This window comes from Schistocerca americana, chromosome X (assembly GCF_021461395.2).
Source record: "Schistocerca americana isolate TAMUIC-IGC-003095 chromosome X, iqSchAmer2.1, whole genome shotgun sequence".
In the NCBI taxonomy this organism is placed as follows: domain Eukaryota; kingdom Metazoa; phylum Arthropoda; class Insecta; order Orthoptera; family Acrididae; genus Schistocerca; species Schistocerca americana.
The window spans coordinates 486,918,372-486,941,630 of NC_060130.1; positions in this window are offsets into that span (position 1 = coordinate 486,918,372).

Genomic DNA, 23,259 nt, shown 5'->3' on the forward strand with positions numbered 1-23,259 from the left:
AGTATAGTTGTGGCTTTATTCGAAGTGCATCCCATACAGCTGTGAACCGAGGAGATTATAGTTCTTACGGTGACATTTGATTTCAGTTTTTAACCAAACGTTTTTACACCGTGCTTTCGTTATTTTCCCAAGCATGTTCTGGCTATTTATTTTAATCCTGATATATTTATGGATCAAGCTTTCAAAAGAAAATGTTTGTTAAATTTTATGGTAAGAATTATTTCCCGAAATGATCGTGTTGTTCTAGTTACCAGGCGCAGTACCATGAAAATACCTCTTCAGTTATGGATATTGTTGAACGCCGTGACTGTGTATCAAATGAATTATAGCTACAGATAGCTACAACCAGTTACTTTTTGAGATACTTGTTTATTTTCGTTAACTAGTTAACGAGCCTTCACATTCTCATCTTGATTAAGTAAAGCTCAACTTGTAGAATAACTACCATACTAAGTACTGCAATGAACATACAGAGGCTTATAGTACTGCCTTAGGAAAACGGAGTAACAGTTCTGTATTTTTTTAAATTCTATATTACAACCTTAGGTCACGCAAATGGTACCATTGCTAGTATCGACTAACTGTCATGTCATCATCAGATGGTCAGGTTCCAAAATAAAGAAGCGTTAAAGTAATTTACTATTATTTTGCTATACCCTTTTTGCTTTCTTTTTTATGCAGGTCATCTAATATAGACTTAGTAATACGCCTAAACCTATAATGCATTTATGTGACTGAGACTGTAATATATAGTAAAAAATGCTACATTAAGTGTTTCTATGTCTTAAGTCATTGTGAAGCAACCTCCAGAATCCAGCATGATGATTTAAGCACAGCTATGTAAATCTCTGCATGCCTCATCTGAAGAGAAGTCAGAATTCACTCGAAAACTAACTATTGGAGCCGGCCGCGGTGGCCGAGCATTTCTAGGCTCTACAGTCTGGAACCGCGCGACCGCTACGCTCGCTGGTTCGAATCCTGCCTCCGGCATGAATGTGTGTGATGTCCTTAGGTTAGTTATGTTTAAGTAGTTCTAAGTTCTAGGGGACTGATGACCTAAGATGTTAAGTCCCATAGTGCTGAGAGCCATTTGAACCATTTTTTCTTTTTAAACTGGTTTTCACAGGTTATTCTACGTTTTCCTCCTAGTCAGTTGAAATATTGGATACTTCCGGTACACATTCCCGTGGTGTAAACCAATCTGTGACGATGTTTTCTTATGGTCGATGGCTTCTGTTATTCCGATAGCATCTAAACCAGACAGACTTGAGTAGTATTCATCTACAGACCGTAGAAGTGTTCTCAAGAGAAAACACCACAGGTTCGGGCTATCACACGAATAAACCGAAGCCCATGGCTTGCTATACGTAAAAGCTAGCCCGGGTGATGATTCCGCATCATATCCTCTTACATCGCTAGTCCCAGATATTTTTGTGACACCACTGAAGTTATTAGCTGTTCTCCTCTGCCCGGCGGAGACCTGTTAGTGTGATGACTAAATATACTGTATACATGGTGTCCCACTTACTTCGGGACATTACTTTACTTCCAATAACTATTTTTCCAGGAACGAAATAAAAAAATGTATCGTTAGGAATATAAGAACAGTAGTTCGTCTTTTTTAAACATTTTTTTTATTCAGTAATCCACTTTCTCTCCTCAAAACTAGTTTTAAAGTATCACAGTGTACCACTCACATAAACGTGACGTTACTCAAAACGAGCTCAAAGCTGACTTGCCGGCCGGTGTGGCCGAGCGGTTCTAGGCGCGTTAGTCTGGAACCGCGCGACCGCTACGGTCGCAGGTTCGAATCCTGCCTCAGGCATGGATGTGTGTGATGTCCTTAGGTTAGTTAGGTTTAAGTAGTTCTAAGTTCTAGGGGACTGATGACCTCAGATGTTAAGTCCCACAGTGCTCACAGCCATTTTGTCATTGTCCCTCCTACTGTAATATACAATGGTTGCCCAGAAAGTAACGCACCGCATTTTTTTCTCAGTCGAAAACAATGCTAATATTGTGAAATGCTACGTATCTATTACTCAAAGTCTCCAGAGTGAGCGTGCCCAATATCCTTCACTACAGACAGATAGCGTACCTGGAGGACTGTTTCAAAATGGCGTCTGTAGGTGATGTACGTCACAAGCAACGTACCGTCATTTAATTTCTCACAGCAGAGAAAGAAACTCTGGGGAATATTCACAAACGCTTGTAAAGTCTACAGAGCATCTGCTGTCGATAGAAGTACAGTTAGTCGCTGGCCACGGAGGGTGAGGTCATCAGAAGGCGGTTCGGCGGAGCTCCACGATATGCTGCGTTCGGGGAGACCATCCACGGCTGTCACACCTGACCTACCCCCTCGGACTTCCACTTATTTGGGCCATTAAAGGATGCCACTCGTGGAAAACATTTTGAGGACGATGAGGAGCTGATTCACACACACAAAGCCGGAATGTATGTGGAGCGAGGATAGAGTACTGCCCGCATCTCGTGGTCGTGCGGTAGCGTTCTCGCTTCCCACGCCCGGGTTCCCGGGTTCGATTCCCGGCGGGGTCAGGGATTTTCTCTGCCTCGTGATGGCTGGGTGTTGTGTGCTGTCCTTAGGTTAGTTAGGTTTAAGTAGTTCTAAGTTCTAGGGGACTGATGACCATAGATGTTAAGTCCCATAGTGCTCAGAGCCATTTGAACCATTTTTGATAGAGTACTGCGCTTGTCCTCAACATCTAACTGGAATTGTCACGTGACACAAGTATAGTGCTATTCACATTTCGCACTAACACAAAAAATTTAAACTTATGCTTATTTATCATATTTTTACTCATTTCTTTGTTAGTAACAGCAATGCTCAATTATTGTCGCTGCTACGGGTGCTAATCGAAATCCGTTAAACGAGGGGCAGTTGCTTTTCAAAGACACAGGACGTGGAAGATTATTTAGGTAAGCGGCAAAAATTCAGCTCTCTGACATGTTTTTCCGGCAATAATTTCGTAAAATTTGTACAGTCTCACATAACTATCTTTGAAATTTTCACCTGCTGTGTTCGAAAACAGTGATGCTGCACTGTGTATGATAGACGGTTGAATAAAAACACTTTAAGTCTACTGACTAGCAGCTGACAGACTACCGCTGCTGCGTCTTTCAGACTAACGGTAAGAATGGACCTCGTTCATTGTGTAAAAATACAATGCGTGTTCCGCGCATTGGGCAAAGAAACCCACCCGAGGTCCGCAACGCTCCATTTACTGATTGCGGGTCGTAAATATCATTCGAATACGCCCCAAACATATCTTGCAGTCACAGTAACAATTTAATTTAAAGTGACTTTCACTTTTGTTTCCTGAGTCCATTTGAGTGAGAGTTAGTGGATTATCTAAATATCTTGTCTAGATTTAAGTGACGGTTATTAACAGTCTTTCTCGTCGTAGTGCGCTGCTTCGGATACTGCTTTTGCTTCTTAATGTCTGAATATATTCTGTTTGGTAGCCCTTCATAATATTTCTCAATAAGGAACTGAAAACGATCACTCTTAGCCACGAAATCTAATCTTAGGACGCCACCAATGACTCCGTGTACATCAGTATTGTAGCTATGCGGAAACTGAGCCACCTAGTCAAAGGGCTTCAATATATTTACAATTGTGATGTCACAAGCCCCCTGATGCCATCATTTGAGACAATTGATCTTGAATGTATGACATCACTGACACGTGCATTGGCACCTTGACATGCGCATTTATGAAGTCATCAGTTCCTTTGAATATATGATGCAATCAAGGTAATGGATTGCGGGAATTTTAAAAATTAAAGATCGTTGACTGAAGGAATATTGAAAGTTAAAGATGGCGATGGCTGTTAAATCTACACACACACACACACACACACACACACACACACACACACACACACACACAGAGAGAGAGAGAGAGAGAGAGAGAGAGAGAGAGAGAGACAGAGAGACATAAACACATGCACTGTACCACTTCCTGACCTCTCCTCCAATCAGAGTCTAGTATTTTACCCGCTATAATCTGGGCCGTGCTCAAAAGTATCTGAATGATCTTAATTATTTACAAAAGACACGGCACATACCTCTCTCTCCTCTCCTTCAATCGCAGCCTAGTATTTTACCCACCATTCAAATGAAATAGCCAACGTAGCCCCATCTACTGTGCGCTGAAGTACACGAAAGATCTGAATTATTTATCAAAAACACATCACAATCCTCTCTCTCCATTCCACAAGTCACAGCCTAGTATTTTAGCTGTCATTAAAATGAAAGAGCGAAATAAAATGTAGTCCCATCTAGGCTGTGCTCAGAAGTATCGGACCGAGATGAATTATTGATCAAAAAATATGTCACACACTTACAGAATTATTGATCAAAAAATATGTCACACACTTAAAGAATTATCTGCATCGCATAAAATGAGGAAAATGTTTGACAGCCATGTTCTCATCACTGATTTCAAAAAATCGTTTATGGACTGGCTCAACAGTCACATAGGTAAATTTAATTGAAAGCTGAGTATCATGCACTATGGAATATTAGAACAAGTATAAACATACTTTCCATAAATAGTTAAAACCAATGTTTGTTTGTACAGCATAATTCTCAAATTAATAATATGTAGCTGTCAAACATGAGTTTTACTTTAAATACTATTCTGAAAAACTCCAAAAATTCGAAATAAAATCAAATACTGGTTTAGGCTCCTGTACGTTGTCCCCGTCTACAGACGGCAGTACTTGTAAAGCATTCTGTATTCGATTTAAGTACCATGTTTGGTTTAAGACACAACATAGCCTAAAAAATAATTTCATCAAAGAGTTTACTTTCGAGATGTCGTTTCTGTCTTGTTGCACAATCTTCTTTGGAGATGTTTCATCTCTTCGTAATATGGTATTTTCTCAGTTTTGTTTGTCTTTCGGTTGTGGTATGTGTGTGTTTTCACATCTATATTTTTATTAGGTGTTGGTGTTCAAAAAATGGTTCAAATGGCTCTGAGCACTATGGGACTTAACATCTGTGGTCGTCAGTCCCCTAGAACGTAGAACTACTTAAACCTAACTAACCTAAGGACATCACACATATCAATGCCTGAGGCAGGATTCGAACCTGCGACCGTAGCAGTCACGCGGTTCCAGACTGCGCGCCTAGAACCGCTAGACCACCACGGCCGGCAGGTGTTGGTGTCATTCAGTAGCTGATTATAAGCATTACAGTCTATAAACGTTTAGAGAGCCTCGGTACCATATTTTCATTTTGTAAATATTGGAACCTTCAACGAAATTTGGTATTGTACATAACCTCTAACAGGTCTGAGCCACTTGTAATAAAAGGAGTAACTGTCAGTCGGTATCATCGATTATACAGGGTGATTCGAAAAGAATACCACAACTTTAGGAATTTAAAACACTGCAACGACAAAAGGCAGAGCTAAGCACTATCTGTCGGCGAATTAAGGGAGCTATAAAGTTTCATTTAGTTGTACATTTGTTCGCCATTTCAGCCAATAAAGTTTTTGCTCCCTTTTTCTTCGAAGGTGCTACTGTAACTGGACTACAGTATCTGGAGATGTTAGAGAATTGGCTGTTCCCTCAGCTCGAACAAGAAGCACAACAATTCATATTTCAGCAGGATGGAGCGCCACCACATTGGCACTTATCTGTCCGTAACTACCTGAACGTCAACTACCCGAGGCGATGGATCGGCCGCCAGGCAGCCCGTGACAGAGCACTTCATCACTGGCCTCCAAGAAGCCCTGATCTTACCCCCTGCAATTTTTTCTTATGGGGGTATGTTAAGGATATGGTGTTTCGGCCACCTCTCCCAGCCACCATTGATGATTTGAAACGAGAAATAACAGCAGCTATCCAAACTGTTACGCCTGATATGCTACAGAGAGTGTGGAACGAGTTGGAGTATCGGGTTGATATTGCTCGTGTGTCTGGAGGGGGCCATATTGAACATCTCTGAACTTGTTTTTGAGTGAAAAAAAACCTTTTTAAATACTCTTTGTAATGATGTATAACAGAAGGTTATATTATGTTTCTTTCATTAAATACACATTTTTAAATTTGTGGTATTCTTTTTGAATCACCCTGTATATCTCTTTGTCCCTCCTAAAATGATGAACGAGAACAATGTGGGTGTGGAAATATTTAATTGAAGAGTATATTGTATAAGGGGCAGTCAAATGAAAACGAGAGACATGGAAGAAATTAAGCAAACTGTTTATTACTTCGAAAGTAATTGCCATAACTGTTAACACAATTACCCCACTGTGAGACAAGACGGCCAGTGCCTCCACGGAAAAGTGTTTGCGTTGCTTACAGAACCATGATTGTACCCATGCCCGCAGCTCTTCGCTGAAGCAAATAAACAACCACGAATGTCTTTCTTCTGGGCTTCAAAAATACGGAAATCGCATGGGAAGAGCGTGGGAGTGTATGGAGGATTTGCAAAGGATAGGGGCCCAACTGAAACTTCTGCACCGTACTCGAAACAACGTTGTCAACATCTGGGTGTGCCCATGTCTTCCCAAGTTTGTTTCAACTATGGTACACAAGTTTCGTCGGGAGGCTCTTCCACATCCTCCATACAGTCCCAATATCTTCTCATGCGATTCCCATATTTTTGGAGACTTGAAGAAAGCCATTCTTGGCCGTTGCTTCGGACGAAGAGGTGCACGCCTGGGTTCAATCAAGGTTCCGTAGGCAACCACTGACATTTTTCCATATAGGCCCTGACCAACTTGTCTTACAGTCGGATAAATGTATTAATAGTTACGGCGATTACTATTGACGTCATAAACAATTTACTTACTTTTTCCTATCTGTCTCGTTTTCATTTGATTTCTCCTTATACACGAAGAGTAGCCCTAATTAATTCCATTATTTCAGTAAATCCAACTGAAAGTTTGTATGTGTACTTTCCTCCTAAGCATAGTATTTTAGATAAGATGTATTTTCTGCAGTTGTAAGCCTGGTCAGGTTAGTTTTACGACATCGACCTCTTCGGCCTATTTAAAGTAAGACTCATTCTCGGCTAATAATTAATTATTTACAGTGCATAAGCCAACGTTGGCTTTTAACTATTTATGGAGAGTATGTTTTATACTTGTTCTAATATTCTATAGCTAATGATACATAGCTTTCAATCAAATTTACCCATGCGACTGGTGAACCAGTCTATCAACAGGTTTCTGGCGTCAGTGGTGAAGACATAATTGACAACATTTTCGCCATTTAACGCAACTCAGATACTTTAAGAATGTGACATATTTTTTCGTCTATGATTCATCTCGTTCCCATACCTTTGAACAGAGCCCAGATGGGCCCACATTTTATTTCACTCCTTAATTTTTATGGCGGGTAAAGTAATAGGCTCTGAGTGGAGAAGAATAAAGAGAAGTGTGTGATGTGTTTTTGATAAATAATTCGGATGGTTCAGATAATTTTGCGCACTGCGCAGATGGGTCTACATTATAACATGCTCTTTAATTTTAATGGTGTGTAAAATACTAGAATTTGATTTGTGTAGAGAAGAGGGAGGTGATACATAATACAATGTGTGTGTGTGTGTGTGTGTGTGTGTGTGTGTGTGTGTGCGTGCGTGCGTGCGTGCGTGCGTGCATATGTGTGCATTTGTTTAAATTAACTGCCCGTCATCGTCTTTAGCTTTTAAAGTTCCTGCGAACAACTTTTTTTTTTAATTTTTCAAGATGCTCGCAATCCACCATCTTGACGAAATCACTCATTAGTGACGATGTATATGCACATGTCTAGGTCATTAATGAGTTCATTCATTCATGGCCAATGAGCCCACATGATGTCATTGCGGGGAGTGGCTTGCGATGAGACATGTAAACAAGCCCGGGTTTCCCATAGATGTACTACTTACACCTTCTCACTGTTTCTCTAGTCAGGCATTTGAAAGCAAATTATGTCACCCATTTAAACGGTCCCTAAACGGTCAACATTATTGTACAACATTTTCGGTTATGCAACAGTATTAAATGTGTGAGACTTAGGTTGAGGGGTTGTGCAATAATATTGAACATACCAAAACCTTTTGACATATACTGCGCTACCTGAGAAGTACTGTGGCGTTTGTGGGCAGTACTGACGATAACCTTCCCAATCGGTCACGTGCTTCGTTCAAGTACAGTTTCCGTGTTTCTTTGAGCTCACAGTTGAGCTTTCTACAAAAATAAGTTCAAAATCAGAAGAAAGGCCATTCACCCTACTATGCATCAAAATGTTCAAAACGCAGACGAATATAAAAACAGGAAAGTTATAAATTATCCTACAGCTACTAGGGAAAATCTTTTAAACAATTAATTATTCCAGGGTAAACTTCAGGAAGAGAGCTAAACAAATAAGACACTCAAAGAAAGTGTACTGTATTTTGATCATAGGAGCATTTCCAGTAATGTACCAGTATTAGATCATCAATAAGTAAAAATTTGTGATAGTCATTTGTTTTCTTAAATCTCTGTTTCCTTAGCAGAGTTTCTGCGTGATGTTACCAATTTTTCAACCCACTTTTTTCTTCTGTTTGCAAACTAAAGCAAATAATACAGCAGCAGCGCCTTGTCGACCAACATTTCGAACTGGACTAAATATTGCTAAAATGATTGTTCATTTACACTGAGCAGTCTACTGAGAACTTCTATAATAATGTACAAAATTATTGTACAGTAATACTGACCATCTAGGGGTCGCTTTAGTCAGCGGTGTGGAAGGGGGAAAATCAATGGCATACTTAGCGAAGGGAAAAGAGTTCAGCTGATAAACCTTTCCCACCCCCCACCCCCCAAAAAAAAACAAAAAACTCCGACCCCATTCTCTGCCAACCAGAAGTCTTCACCAACCGTATTCGAATTCTCTTCTGCTGTTAGACCAATGTATCACGTCAGTACCAGTTTGAAGTGAGCCACAACACGTAATTGTTATTGACAAATAACAAATCTACCCAGACCCATCTCAAAACCATTTCGTCATTCATCGTGTAATTGAAATGTCCTGCTTTTCTGTTTTGTATCCGACCGACACAGAACCACCGATTTATTCAAGCCACGTTAGAGGAATGCTGAAAAGTACCTAATGTGGCAAAACTTTACGGGAACTCTTATCTTGAGGAATATTACAAAATTAATTGAAAAGGTTTTTCATCCAGTAATTTGTAGAAACGAAACAGAATTTTCTGTCATACTGATAAAAAATTACATGTAAGACAAAAACAACAATAAATAACAAAACTATAACATCTGCGATCAATGCATAGTAGGCTACGTTACGTGTAACAGCTTACCCCATCCACTGTAACAACAAGCCCCATTGTGGGGTAAATTGTTACAATGTGTATGACTGGAAATAATATCAAGGCAGCGACATTCCTGATATCCGAGCATAAGGAAAGAATATGCAGTAGATCTATGCTGCATTATAAGGCATTTCACACTAAATTAACTGTTGTAGAAAACTTATCGAAAAATTCGTAATAATTAGACCCAGTCTCCCCTACCTCTTCATTATCTTCATTAGTTATCCTGTTTGCCCAACTAATCTTCAGGACTCTTCTGTGACGCAACATTTCCACAGCTTCTTGTCTGTACTATTTAACGTCAATGTTTCGTTTCCATTTAAGGCTATGAACAAAACAAATACCTTAAGAAAATTCTTCACACTCCCATTTGCATTCGACCGTAGCATATTTCTATTTTTAGGAAAATATTTTCTTGATATTAATATTCTACTTTTGTATCTTCTTTACTTCTGCCATAGTCAGTTATTTTGTTGACCAAATAGCAAAATTCCATAAAGAAACCTCTTGTCAACAGGATATTCAGTGGAGGCAGTATTTGAAAGGGAGAGATGCAGAGAATAAATTCGATTTCTTTATTCGTGATACTACTGCTTTCATATGTTCAGAAATTGAAGATTTACTCTAATGTCATTGCGAGCAACATTTAAGTTATCTTAAATTATTTGTCTTAATTTTCCTTTGACAGCTATGAGAAATGAAACACAATAAATAGTTTTATAAACTTAGTGGAAGTACTGGTATTTCTGTTAGTGCCATTCAAACTAATCGTTTAAGATACTGAATTAGTTTTCATGTCGCTTTGTGCTAATTAGATGAATATAATGTAAGCTGCAGATCTTACGAAACTAATTTCCCGGGACCGATGACCAAGCAGTTTGGTCCCTTGCTTCCTCCCCCTCCCCCCCCCCCCTTAAACCAACGAACCAACCAACCTAATTTCCCACAGTGTAACTATTCCATTTCTTTTCAAATAGCATCATCAACTCATACTGAGATTTATTCAAATGTTGGCATCCCTATTTTCCCATACACAATTCACGGGGTCGAAACAAGGTTTTCGACATGTCATAATATGCAAACGGCCGACTGTTTTGCCGTGTTGTTAATTCTGAAGTTTATATTCAAAGGTATTGCAAAAAGTGTATTTTTAACAGAATTGTGTGTCTTAAATAAATATATTCGATAGCAGATCATATGACTTTTACTGCAGTTTGCTGCTAACCTATTTTCAAAAAGAGATGGGAAATATGCTAAATATGAAGGTCATGATAGCTATTACTGCAGTCAAATGTTGTTGGTGTTAGGACAGCAACCAGCCACAAATTTACTTTGAGTTCCTTTATTCAAAGGAAACCGTCACCGGTTTCGAATCGTTGCGATTCATCATCAGACGGTTTACACGCTTTCTTTCTGACATTTGGTGTGTTTTTACAGATTAATTGTCCTAAAATATAAATAAAACATAATTACAAACACGCCACACGCAGATGGTTGCGTTGCAGATTTTCGTTGCATGTGACTTACGTGAAACGTCGGTTTCGAGTGATTGTTTCCATAACGTTCATCCAATCGATGTAAATACGTTCCCACTGCATCCTCGTTGTTGCACACGTAATAGTTCTCACTGTACACTTTAGATTTGTCGCTGAGATCATTCCAACCACGCACTACATGTTTTGGTACATACAAAGAGCTTACAAACATATGGGTGTCACAGATGCTATGATATATCGTAACATTTGACGATGATGTCCTATGTTTGGAAAGGATCATACATTCGTTTACAAAACTGTAATGTCTTTTACATTAGTACAGAGAGATTTTTTTATATAAATCTGTTATTGCTAATTTAATTATAAAGTTTTTTATATATACTTAAAACTGTATAGGTAAAATAGTATATTATTTTATTACATTTCGCAGCATGAGAATTATAGTAACATATAAATTTTCTACTTGATCTGCAGATAGGTGTATTAATATTATTTGCTTTGGAGGCTGGAAAGTAATTTTTGGAAATTTTTCAGGAAAGGGGTGTTAGCCAACTCTGTTTGTTCGTTAAGGATATAGTCTGGGGTGCTGTTTTTGTGTGTGTGTATTTCTAATTCTTCTAATATATTCATAGTGGCTCCTATTTCTGTTAGATGTAAAATCTTTAAGTTGTCCTCAATGTTTCTCACAAAATGGTTTTCTTCAGCAATATGGGCTGCAAATGCTGATTTGGTAACTTGAGCAAATCAGCATTTGCAGCCCATATTGCTGAAGAAAACCATTCAGTGGGCTGCAAATGCTGATTTGGTAACTTGAGCAAATCAGCATTTGCAGCCCATATTGCTGAAGAAAACCATTCAGTGGGAAACATTGAGGACAACTTAAAGATTTTACATCTAACAGAAATAGGAGCCACTATGAATATATTAGAAGAATTAGAAATACACACACACACAAAAACAGCACCCCAGACTATATCCTTAACGAACAAACAGAGTTGGCTAACACCCCTTTCCTGAAAAATTTCCAAAAATTACTTTCCAGCCTCCAAAGCAAATAATATTAATACACCTATCTGCAGATCAAGTAGAAAATTTATATGTTACTATAATTCTCATGCTGCCAAATGTAATAAAATAATATACTACTTTACCTATACAGTTCTAAGTATATACAAAAAACTTTATAATTAAATTAGCAATAACAGATTTATATAAAAAAAAATTTCTCTGTACTAATGTAAAAGACATTACAGTTTTGTAAAAGAATGTATGATCCTTTCCAAACATCGTCAAATGTTACGATATATCATAGCGTCTGTGACACCCATATGTTTGTAAGCTCTTTGTATGTACCAAAACATGTGGTGCGTGGTTGGAATGATCTCAGCGACAAATCTAAAGTGTACAGTGAGAACTATTACGTGTGCAACAACGAGGATGCAGTGGGAACGTATTTACATCGATTGGATGAACGTTATGGAAACAATCACTCGAAACCGACGTTTCACGTAAGTCACATGCAACGAAAATCTGCAACGCAACCATCTGCGTGTGGCGTGTTTGTAATTATGTTTTATTTATATTTTAGGACAATTAATCTGTAAAAACACACCAAATGTCAGAAAGAAAGCGTGTAAACCGTCTGATGATGAATCGCAACGATTCGAAACCGGTAACGGTTTCCTTTGAATAAAGGAACTCAAAGTAAATTTGTGGCTGGTTGCTGTCCTAACACCAACAACATTTGTCTTCAAAAACAGCCACGGTCTCCAACATGTCATCGTATGACAAAATTGCATATTACTGCAGTGTTTCGGCAAATTCGTAGAAGCGCGCCAAGTCGACAGACTTGGTTTTGATATACTGCACCTTCCCCGACACTTTTTAGGTAATATTTCCCTGCAAATCATGAGCTATCTCAAATAATTGTACAGTGTGATTAAAAAATACTTTTACAAACTGATGGGCAGGTTCCTAATATCAAAACAAGGAAAAAGTCCATATGAACCTTTATCTGAAAATACTTCATTTTCGAATTATTGTTAAAGAGATGAAATAACAAATTTCCACAACCAGCCCAAGTGGGACGGTCCAAATCCTCGTGCTACAGTTCATGGCATTAATCAGCATTAGTTTTAGATCAATTTGTAGGCGTGATCTGCAGGTAACTGTTTAGTAGGAGTTGTCTACAGGAACTTCATCAAGAACACACACCAAGGCTTATCAGATGTGCCCTTTCAAATGAGAAGAAACATGAAGATTATGCATGACAGGGTCCCAGTACATCTGAATCTCTTTGTTCGATATGCACTGGTTGGTATCTACCGTTACAGATGGCCCGCACACTTCTCCCGACCTCATTCCTTTGGGTTATTACCTCAGACATGGGTTTATGCAGCATACAAACCCGCATTCAGAAACTGCTCATCGACGTGTATTCCGAGCCTGCAAAATTACGTCATCAGGGAATATTTGAAAGGGTACGACGGATTTAACGAGTACGTGATTATATTGGAAGAAGGGTTGTACATTTTGAACGCGTTTTATGAGCTTGTGACTTTATTACACTTTCGTGCTAAGAATGTGTAGCTGATGTCCTGAGTTTTTTTTTTTTTTTTCCTCCTTAGTCTGTCTTCTGACCGGTTTGATGCGGCCCGCCATGAATTCCTCTTCTGTGCCAACCTCTTATTTCAGACTAACACTTGCATAATACATCCTGTATATTGTTAGATACGTTCCTCTCTCTGTCTTCCCCTAAGTTTTGACTTCTACAGCTCTCTCTAGTACCATGGAAGCTGTTCACTGATGTCTTAACACATACTGTATAATCCTGTCCCTGCTTGATTTCAGCGTTTTCCAAACGTTCCTTTCTCCGCCGATTCTGTGGAGAATCATAAGGAACCCGCCCCAAAAGTTTGTAAAACTATTTTTGAATTACCCTAACCATATACTATACTTCCCTGTAGAGCCACTTTTGTGCCATTACGTACTACACTTAATAGAAAATCTTGAGAAGTATATTAGAAGTTAGTGGTGTCGACATCATTTGAAGCGTCTTGTAACTGTGCACTTCCTATAGCTGTAATGCATCATTTTGCAAGTCGCGACATAATGCGAGTATAAGAGCAGATGCGTGGTCGTATCCGTCGCGCCGTGTTATTTCTGTCAGGAAAGGCTTCTCAGCTGTGTGTGTTGCGGTTGGCGCGCACTGCAGGCGCAGTAGCTGGCCCTGAGCAGGGTTGGCGTGCCCCAGCGAATTCCCCTCGGCACGGCCCATTAACCCGCCTGCTCTTCCTCACGCCCACTTGGCCACATTTACATCTGTTCTCCCCCTGCCTCCTTGTCGCCACCTCTGCCGTCGTTTGTAATGTTAGGCGGCTAATCTTCCCCAGTAATCGGATTCTCTCGATTTGCCACGGTATGCGCAAAGGGGATACGAGCAGCGCAGGGAGAGTGTAATGTCTCTGTGCCACCGGCCAATCACACAGAGAGGTGCTCTCCCTCCGGAATCTGCGATCTGGCATAAACACCAGCGGCTTTAGGCACTGGAGATACGTACTGACGCAGTAACATTGTGCAAAAAAGCTGTTTTTGTCTTTCACTAAACCGCAGTCCTGTAATTAATGTGTTCAGAGACAAGAAATCAGCTGAAGGTCAATTCGACATTTTCAAACAGGTGAGGAAATGTATGTCGCGTATTATTGTAACGAATTAACTGCATATCACGTTTCTCGTCTGTAATAGGAATAACTACATTCTACTTAAATGTTATCGTAAATGTGAATTCTTAAATCCATTATTCTCGTTTTTGGTGAGAAACGTCACGATACACGTTAGTTTGTCCTCTTTCCCAATTTCATACCTGACTATTTATAATAAACACTACATTTGGTTTGCATTTCGAGCACATTAGAGTCCACTGGTAACACTCCGGCCAGTGACTAAGGTACACTGCTGAATAGCTGCTTGGGGACAACAAAGTTTCAGGTTCCATCGATATACAAGAGAGCGCGAGCAGTCCGTATAGCACGTCCCCCAGGAGGAAACCGGTTAAAATGTGCACGTCCTGTTTCCCTGCTATAGAATAGGTACATGGCAGTAATTAAATTGTCATGGGGTCTGACGTGCTATATTATTCGGTTTAAGGAGGAACAAAATTATTAGTATCGTTGCAAGTACAATGGGAGTTGTGTAAAAGATGGGATTCTATGACTGAAGAAAAGTGTTTTTACGAGGGTAATAGCTCCTATCAAATTTTAAGGAGATCATGGAATGTGTTCAACATCAGATAGGATCGGGGACTAGTCAAACAAGCGAAAAGGAACAGATCCAATGCTCTTTTATTTAGAAAGAATCCTGATTCGGTGTAATAAATGACTCTAGTCACTAGTTGGTGTAGAGAGACAGAGGATCGAAACAAAATGAAACTTGACAATTTAGGTAGAATGGAGTTATGGTGTGGACACGTATCATTAACACCAAAAACATCACATCTTGCATTGGCAGTAGGATTGCTCAAATCAAAACAGTATTGTAGGGAGGGATATATTCGACTATTCCATGATGTAGACAATCCTGATTTCGTACTCACTGACGACAACGCACGTTGCCACACAACTACTCACGTTCCTCAGACAACCGAGAGTGATAATTCGGGAACTTTTCTGCTGTTTTAAGAAACGCTTAGCATACCAGTGAGAATTCATACATACACAGATCAGGCGTTTTGGGAAACCCTAACAAAATTTATTAGCACATAAAACGACATATTTTTATTGTTTTCACATAAAATAAAATATTTTAATGATATGTATTACATGTATGTGTTACAGAAACATAGATCAGAATTTTCCCTCATAATGTGGAAATCTTGAGTCTATGGTGCATCGGGTCTGGTACAACAAAGCGGAATTTACCAGTATCTGTGATACAGCGAATTCCACAGTACGTGGTTAATTGTAGCTTAACATAATGCTGACAATTTTGAATTTTTTAAGTGTCATATAAACCTTGAAAACAGAGGGCGCTTCTGCGATTGTTATTTTGTGAGATTTGCATTCCAATAAAAAATTTGAAATCCGACTTGTTTTACACAAAATCAAATTTTATATTTCTACTGAAAGTAGAAACTTCCGATCTACTTTTAACGGCGCAGAATTCGAAGCTGATAGCGACCTTGCAACTATCGGAAAGACAGGAGGATATGAGGCCTACACAAATTGTACAAGAAGTTCGCTTCCCACATGAGGGAAACCAAGGTTTCGAAATTATGCGTACAGTTAGTGCTACTTTAAACGGTAACACTTCTGCATCCCTTCCTGGCGGTTTCGCAGTCGAACAATTATATTCATTTAAATATGTCATGATATATGGAACACACTTCTTCACGTAACAGTGTCTGGTTTCGGGACAGTCATTACTATTTTATGGCTGCCAACCTGAGGCTGGTTGTTTGGTGGTTGTGTAAGGATGGTGTTCAGCGCCCACTGCAATGCAACCTTGTAAACGTAAGAGTTATTTTCCGGCATTTGTTTCAAAATTTTTGTAACATGTTTTTGTTTTTTATGGGCGTATCTTTAAATTTTTGGACGCATCAGTAGAAATGCAGGGTGTCAAAATAAAACTGGCTCGGAAAATGATTCTTGCACCCTAAAATATGTAACCCAACTTACATCATCCGCACCCGAAGACTTGTTGAACACGGAGTATCAATACACCGGAACCCTTGCGATCTGTGAATTGCAGTGAGAGAGGGAGACGTTAATACACATACAGAACTTCCGCAAAACCTCGTGGAGACTGTCCAGTTTCTGTCTGCGATGTTTGTATATACTTTTGGCTTGTCTGTTTGCATCTTTGGTATAACTATAATTCTTGGCATCTTACAATACTCCACAGGACGCAGTTTTCTGGCTTTTGCTGTCATATATACGTCCATATTGTGGAATTAAATCTGTTGCGCGTAAATAGAGCTCGTATCATCTCTAGAGGATAGAAGTTCCTTCAGTCTACTGGCGTCGCAGTGTCCCAGTAAGAAAACTGCATTGCATTGTGTGATGGTTACATAACAACTGTAAAGCAGAGAAACGAGCCTGCGTCTTCTGAATGAATAACAGTCTCTCTGATGACTCTCATTTCACCTTTCGGCCGGCGAAATAGACATATATTTTTTCTGGGAGATAACAGCACAGCCATTCATGCTTTGGAAAACTATCGTTTACGAGTGGAAAGCTACATAGCAGTAATGTCTTTCAGAGACAAGCAAGCGCAATATTCGACAGTTCCTTTTCTTCGAAATAATATTTCGGTATAAAGAATTATTACAAAATCAAAAAAAGTTTAAAGTACTCACATGGTTACATCCGCTGAAACTTCGCAGTTTTCTGTGTAATTCATTACGTATTTTGCTCGCAAGCAAATTCCAAAAGACGTGATATTTCCAAGCAATTGATTGCGAGTAGTGTATAATGAATAAATACAGGACGTATTCTGTGGTGATTACAGTTATTGTTTTGCATCCTACGTTAACTGTTTGCTATCCATAAATCAGAAAGACTGCCAAACTGAAAGTAGACTCATTCGGTCTTGAAACGAGGTCAGTCTGGATCTACAACAGATTTAGGTGATAGGCGCGACTGTCTGTTGGCTGCTTTAACAACGAGTTTGGGTATAGCTGTCTTGTTGTCTTCGGCATTCACTACGTTGATTGCCCAACTGTTTGCCCATTCGTAACTCTGAAACACAATACACGAAGAATTAAAGCTAAAACACACTGGGAACGGATTGATGCGCAAGAGCACAGGGAACACGACTTCTTGCCTGGTTGCTAACTACCTATGAAGAAGTGGAGTGTGAGTGTGCATAAGGGGTGAGGGCTGGGGAAGAGAGGGGAGAGGACGGGGAAATTTGCCAATCCGTTCCACGACGCATGTACCCTGACCTTACTGAGCTCGTGGACTGTAAGTGTGGGGTGGGGTGTTGAGGCTAGTGAGTCACGAATGACTAGGACAGACAGTTAATGACAATTTCCGCAATGTAGGGCCTGCAGCGTAATATAGTATGACGTAGTATGAAAGTAGTCAATTAGATGGTATTTTAAGCAGAATGTGTACAGAGATATACTTAGGTTATGTTGTTCATAATTTACGTACATACTACATCTGTGTCTGGTTAATAAGCTGTCAAAATAGAGCCTACTCTAAAGTCTTATGGAAAACTCATGCGTATTCATGATATGACAACAACATAATAGCGACCAGACACAGATGCAGTATGTATATACTTAACGAACAACTTAACGCAAGTATACATTTGTACATATTCTATCTAAAATACCATTTAATTGACGACGTCTATACTATGTATAAAGATTGTAGGTTGTACTGGAAAATGGCAGTAACGCCGAAATAAGCTTACAGTACGAAAGAACAATAAAGTTTAAGCAGCTAACAGGAAATAACTATTCATTAAAACTTTAATGGCAAGTTACTCACGGCTGGGAATTTGGGACAGTTACTAGTGACATGAACTCGTAATATTCGGTACTGCTATTCATTGGGCACCGAGGTATTACTAATTTATTCAAGCAATTCAGGGTGAAAAGATGACTAAGTACGCGTCAATGAGGGTGCTTAAGATCCATACTGATTTAGCATAACTTTGTTCCAACTGCATTACTGTACAACTGCAGACTATCTCGACGCTTCTTTTAGTTTCAGTTATCGGATTTCACTCTCCTTCCATCGATACCAGTTACAGAAGTTATGTAAAAAATTTCAAGTACGTCCCAGGACCACTTCGTATCTACAGCACCTGCTATTGGCTAACTATGACGTGTCACATGAAACATCAGTATGAGAGAATACACGGAAATTTGAGTATATATCCGTACGCACATGCACAACAATCGGGCGAGATTTCTTCGTAAAAGTATTTGAGCGGCGATTAACACTATTCGTTTACAGTATTTGGAAAGGAAGTGAGAGAAGCTTAAGCTAGTTTCCCAATATTCAACGAACGTTTCTTCTTCACTGTGTTGAGTGTTTTTGTCACTGAGGTCATTCAAATAGGAGCTCTATCAAGCACCATGGCGAACCTATACAACGTATAAATCGGGACCATCAGTAAGTGGGGACGAATTTAGGCTTTCGGTGGTCCTCCTGAATCATTCCAAGGGAAAATCTGGATGGTTTCTTTAATAACACCTAGACCGAAATCTTCTCAAGCCTGTCTCCATTGATTACGGGGGTCGCATGAAGACACCAAAAGAAAAAGTTCCTATTCGTGCCCATTGTTGGTTACTTGCTTTCGAAAACAATCTCTCTTCGGAGATTTTGTTACTACACATATTGCATGAGTAAAGAAAATAATGATCGCAGTGCAATATTGACAGCCGACCTTTCAGATGAGGAGAGGCAAAAACGGCGCGGTAGGCCACGGTAAGGCTATTCTGCGCCGCCTACCGGCAAACAAAGACGTCTCACAATACTTCATTAACTCTCGCTCACAGGAGTCAGCTTTCTGTTCAATACATTACGGCCACATCTGTTATTCTGGTGTGAATAACGGCCGCTGCGGCCTCTGAAACTCGCCAGAGAGACTTACAGATGACCAACACCTGATGCACTGATTCTACATCTACATCCATACTCCGCAAGCCACCTGACGGTGTGTGGCGGAGGGTAATATTGACAGTGCAATATTGACTATTCTGCGCCGCCTACCGGCAGATTAACAGCTGACCCCAAACAAAAATAAATGTAATGTACTGCAACCTGGGGTCAAGGCTAACAAAGTTTATTTGTGACATTTCCAATTTACCGGAAAATTTTGTTCGAGTTTCCCAGAAGTGGCAGTAGACTTCCATAAGGAACGGAACAATGCGGGTATGCGATCACTTTTGAGATGGTTGTGTGATAGAGCGGGACCTATTTTAAGTGTGTGGAAACGTCTTATACAGTTCTTTGTGCTATTTAATGATTGCATTTTCTTCATGTTTTACTTTCGGTTTTCAATAAATAACATCGTTAAGAAAGTTTCAAGAGCCAAAATAAGGCTCTGTAACCGAGCTCACTGATTGTACCTTACCGATTTTCGTGAGCAACTGGGAGAATATTATTCAGTTATGTCTACAAACAGCACAATGTATCTCATGTTGCACAGTATATTTTGAAGGTCTTTGATCCACCCAGTGATATTACGCAACCCTTCAACAGAACCTACACACGTTAAGTTTTATGGTGCAACTACGGATATCTCCCAGTAATGTCGCTGTACTGAGGCTGTTTAATACTACCATCCACGGACCGAGTGCAAAACAACGTGAATAGTATAGAGGCCCTGGGAAGCAATATTATTGCTGATAAACACTGACGTTCTTAGCTACCTCAAGTAGCCAACACTACTGAATGACTTACACGACCTTGTTGGCACTGGAAATCTCATAATTAACCCCTTCAAAGTTAGCATAACTGTGTAACGAATTACTGACGCTGGAAAAGTGTGTATAGGGACAAAGAGTAATAGAGGCCACAGCGAAGGTCCTGTTACGTTTTCGTTTCGTTGTGTCCCATTTGACAAGGCTATACAGAAAAGTGGGGCAGGCTCGGTGTTGCGGGCGCGGGCTGGCTGTGTTTATATGTGGCGCGGACTGCTTGGTCAGGTGCGTGCGTCGGCGCATTGCAGCGGCGGGCACGTGCATTCGCGGCCACCGATAACATTGTGACAAGGCGGCCGGGCGCGCTCTGCTGCCGTCCTTTTCAATACGAGCGCGGCTCCCGTTGCAAGGTCCGCCCCCGCCATTGTTTTCCGTCACGGCCACCGGCCTCGCGGCAGATAAAGACGCGCGTGCCGCTAGGCGTCTGCTCTCTGCAACTCTACACTCCCAGCAGCTCACTCTTCCTGCTTCAATGCTTCACAGTTCCTCTCCAGCACCCCAACAATCTCGCGGTTATATACTGCTAGGGTGCGGAACAGAACTACCACGGCTTAAGCTTCCCATTCGTTGCTAAGCTGCAGATCGTCTGCCAAAGACGTTGCTAGTAAAACTCGTGTTCGACCAATAGAACGCAATGAAGGTGACAATGATGGGCCGAAGAGCTGGGTCAGGCGTCAAATCAGAAAGATTTTCTTAATAAAGAAAATAAATTTCCTAAATGAATCTGCTATCATTGTATAGTGGATGTTTGTGAACAAGCCGTATATATTTCTGTGTTTAAAACAAAATTTAGAACTTGAAAACAGTTTTCAATGTCACTTTCAACTGAATCTAAGGTTGTAAGTTTTGATATAATAATTGCCGAAACATCGCTATACAGAAATATGGAAAGGTGTTCTTTCTTCGCGTACATTAGCATCTTTCCTAGTGACGTACACGGTGCAGTCACTTTAATGCGACCACCGCCTGTGTTCGACGTCAGAGTGCAAGAATCAATTACAGACGGCAGGTGGCAGCACTAGCAGTGGAGGACAAACAAAGTGTGTCGGGAGGACGCGGCTAACGTTGAAGTCCTTGACGTAATGCGTAAGCAGAACAATTATGACGTAAAAACGGCACGATCGACGGCTTTCGGGCCAAAGATGAAAGTATTTGCGAAACGGCTAAATTTATCAACTGTTGACGTGCAGCCGCAGTTAAAGTATACTGTGTATGGCAAAATGGTGATATCCAAAACAGGTGTCAAGGTAACTGTGATGCACCACGACCATAGATGAAAGAGGAGAACGACGGCTGCCACTGTTAAGCAATTGACAGCCCCTATGAACCAAGGGATACCGACAGTGTCTCCTTAACGACCGTTCAGCGTTGCTATGGGTGTCTGCAGGAGGTGACTGGTTCATGCACCGATGCTGGCTGCTGTTCATTGGCGACGAAGGCTAGAATTTGCACGCCAGTACCATAACTGGACGTCCACTGAGAAGCGACAGGTGGCCTTTTCAGACGAATCACGTTCCATGGTCCATCGGACAGATGGTCGTTGGCGTGTACGCGTGAAACACCTGAAAGCAAACACCTTCATGCATTATGGTCTGGGAAAGGGTTTCGTAACATCCTTTGTGTGATCTCGCCTACATCTATCTACATCTACATAGATGCACCGCGAGCCACCGTACGGTGCGTGTTGGAGGGTACCCTGTACAACTACTTGTCATTTCCTTTCCTGTTCCACTCGCAAATAGAGCGAGAGAAAAACGGCTGTCTGTATGCCTCCGTATGAGCCCTAATTTCTCTTATCTTCGTGGTCCTTACGCGCAGTGTATGTTGGTAGCAGTAGAATCGTTTGGCAGTTATCTGCAAATGCCGGTTCTTAAATTTTCTCAATACTATTTCTCGAAAGGAATGTCACCTTCCCACCAGGGATTCCTAATTGAGTTCCCGAAGCAACTTCGCAACACTTACGTGTTCTTCGAACCTACCGGTAACAAACCTAGCAGCCCGCCTCTGAATTGCTTCGATGTCTTCCTTCAATCCGATTTGGTACGGATCCCAAACACTCAAGCAGTACTGAAGAATAGATCGCACCAGCGCTCTGTATGCGGTCCCCTTTTTCAGGTGAACCACTCTTCCCTAAAATTCTCCCAATAAACCGAAGTCGACCATTCGCCTTCCCTACCACAATTCTCCCATGCTCGTTCCATCTCATATCGCTTTGCCACGTTATTCCCAGATATTTATACGACTTAATAGTGTCAAGCAGAACACTGGTAATACTGTATCCCAACACGACAGGTTTGATCTTTCTACTCGTACACATTAACTCATATTTTTCCACATTTAGGGCTGGCTGCCATTCATCGCACAACCTGGAAATTTTGTCTAAGTCGTCTTGTATCTTCCTACAGTCACTCAACTTCGACACCTTACCGTACACTCACAGCAGCATCAGTAAACAACTACAGATAGCTGCCCATCCTGTCAGCCAAATCATTTATGTATGTGCAAAACAACAGCGGTCCTCTCACACTTCCCTGGAGCACTCCTGACGATACCCTTGTCTCTGATGAACACTCGCAGTCGAGGACAACATACAGGGTTCTACTATTTAAGAAGTCCTTGAGCCACTCACATATCTGTGGACTTGTTCCATATGCTCGTACCGTCGTTAACAGCCTCCAATTGGGAGCCGTGTAAAATGTTTTCCGAAAATCTAGAAAAATGGAATATGTGTGTTGCCTTTCATCCATAGTTTGCAGTATATAATGTGAGAAAAGGCAAGCTGAGTTTCGGACGGGCGATGCTTTCTGAAATCATGCTGATTCGTGCACATAAGCTTCTCAGTGTCAAAAAAGTTCATTATAGTCGAACTGAGAAAACGTTCAAGGATTTTGCAGCAAACAGAAGTTAGGGATATTGGTCTGTAATTTTGCGAGTCCGTTCTTTTCCCTTTGTTATATGCTGGAGTCACCTGCGCTTTTTTCCAGTGGCTAGGGACTTTGCGCT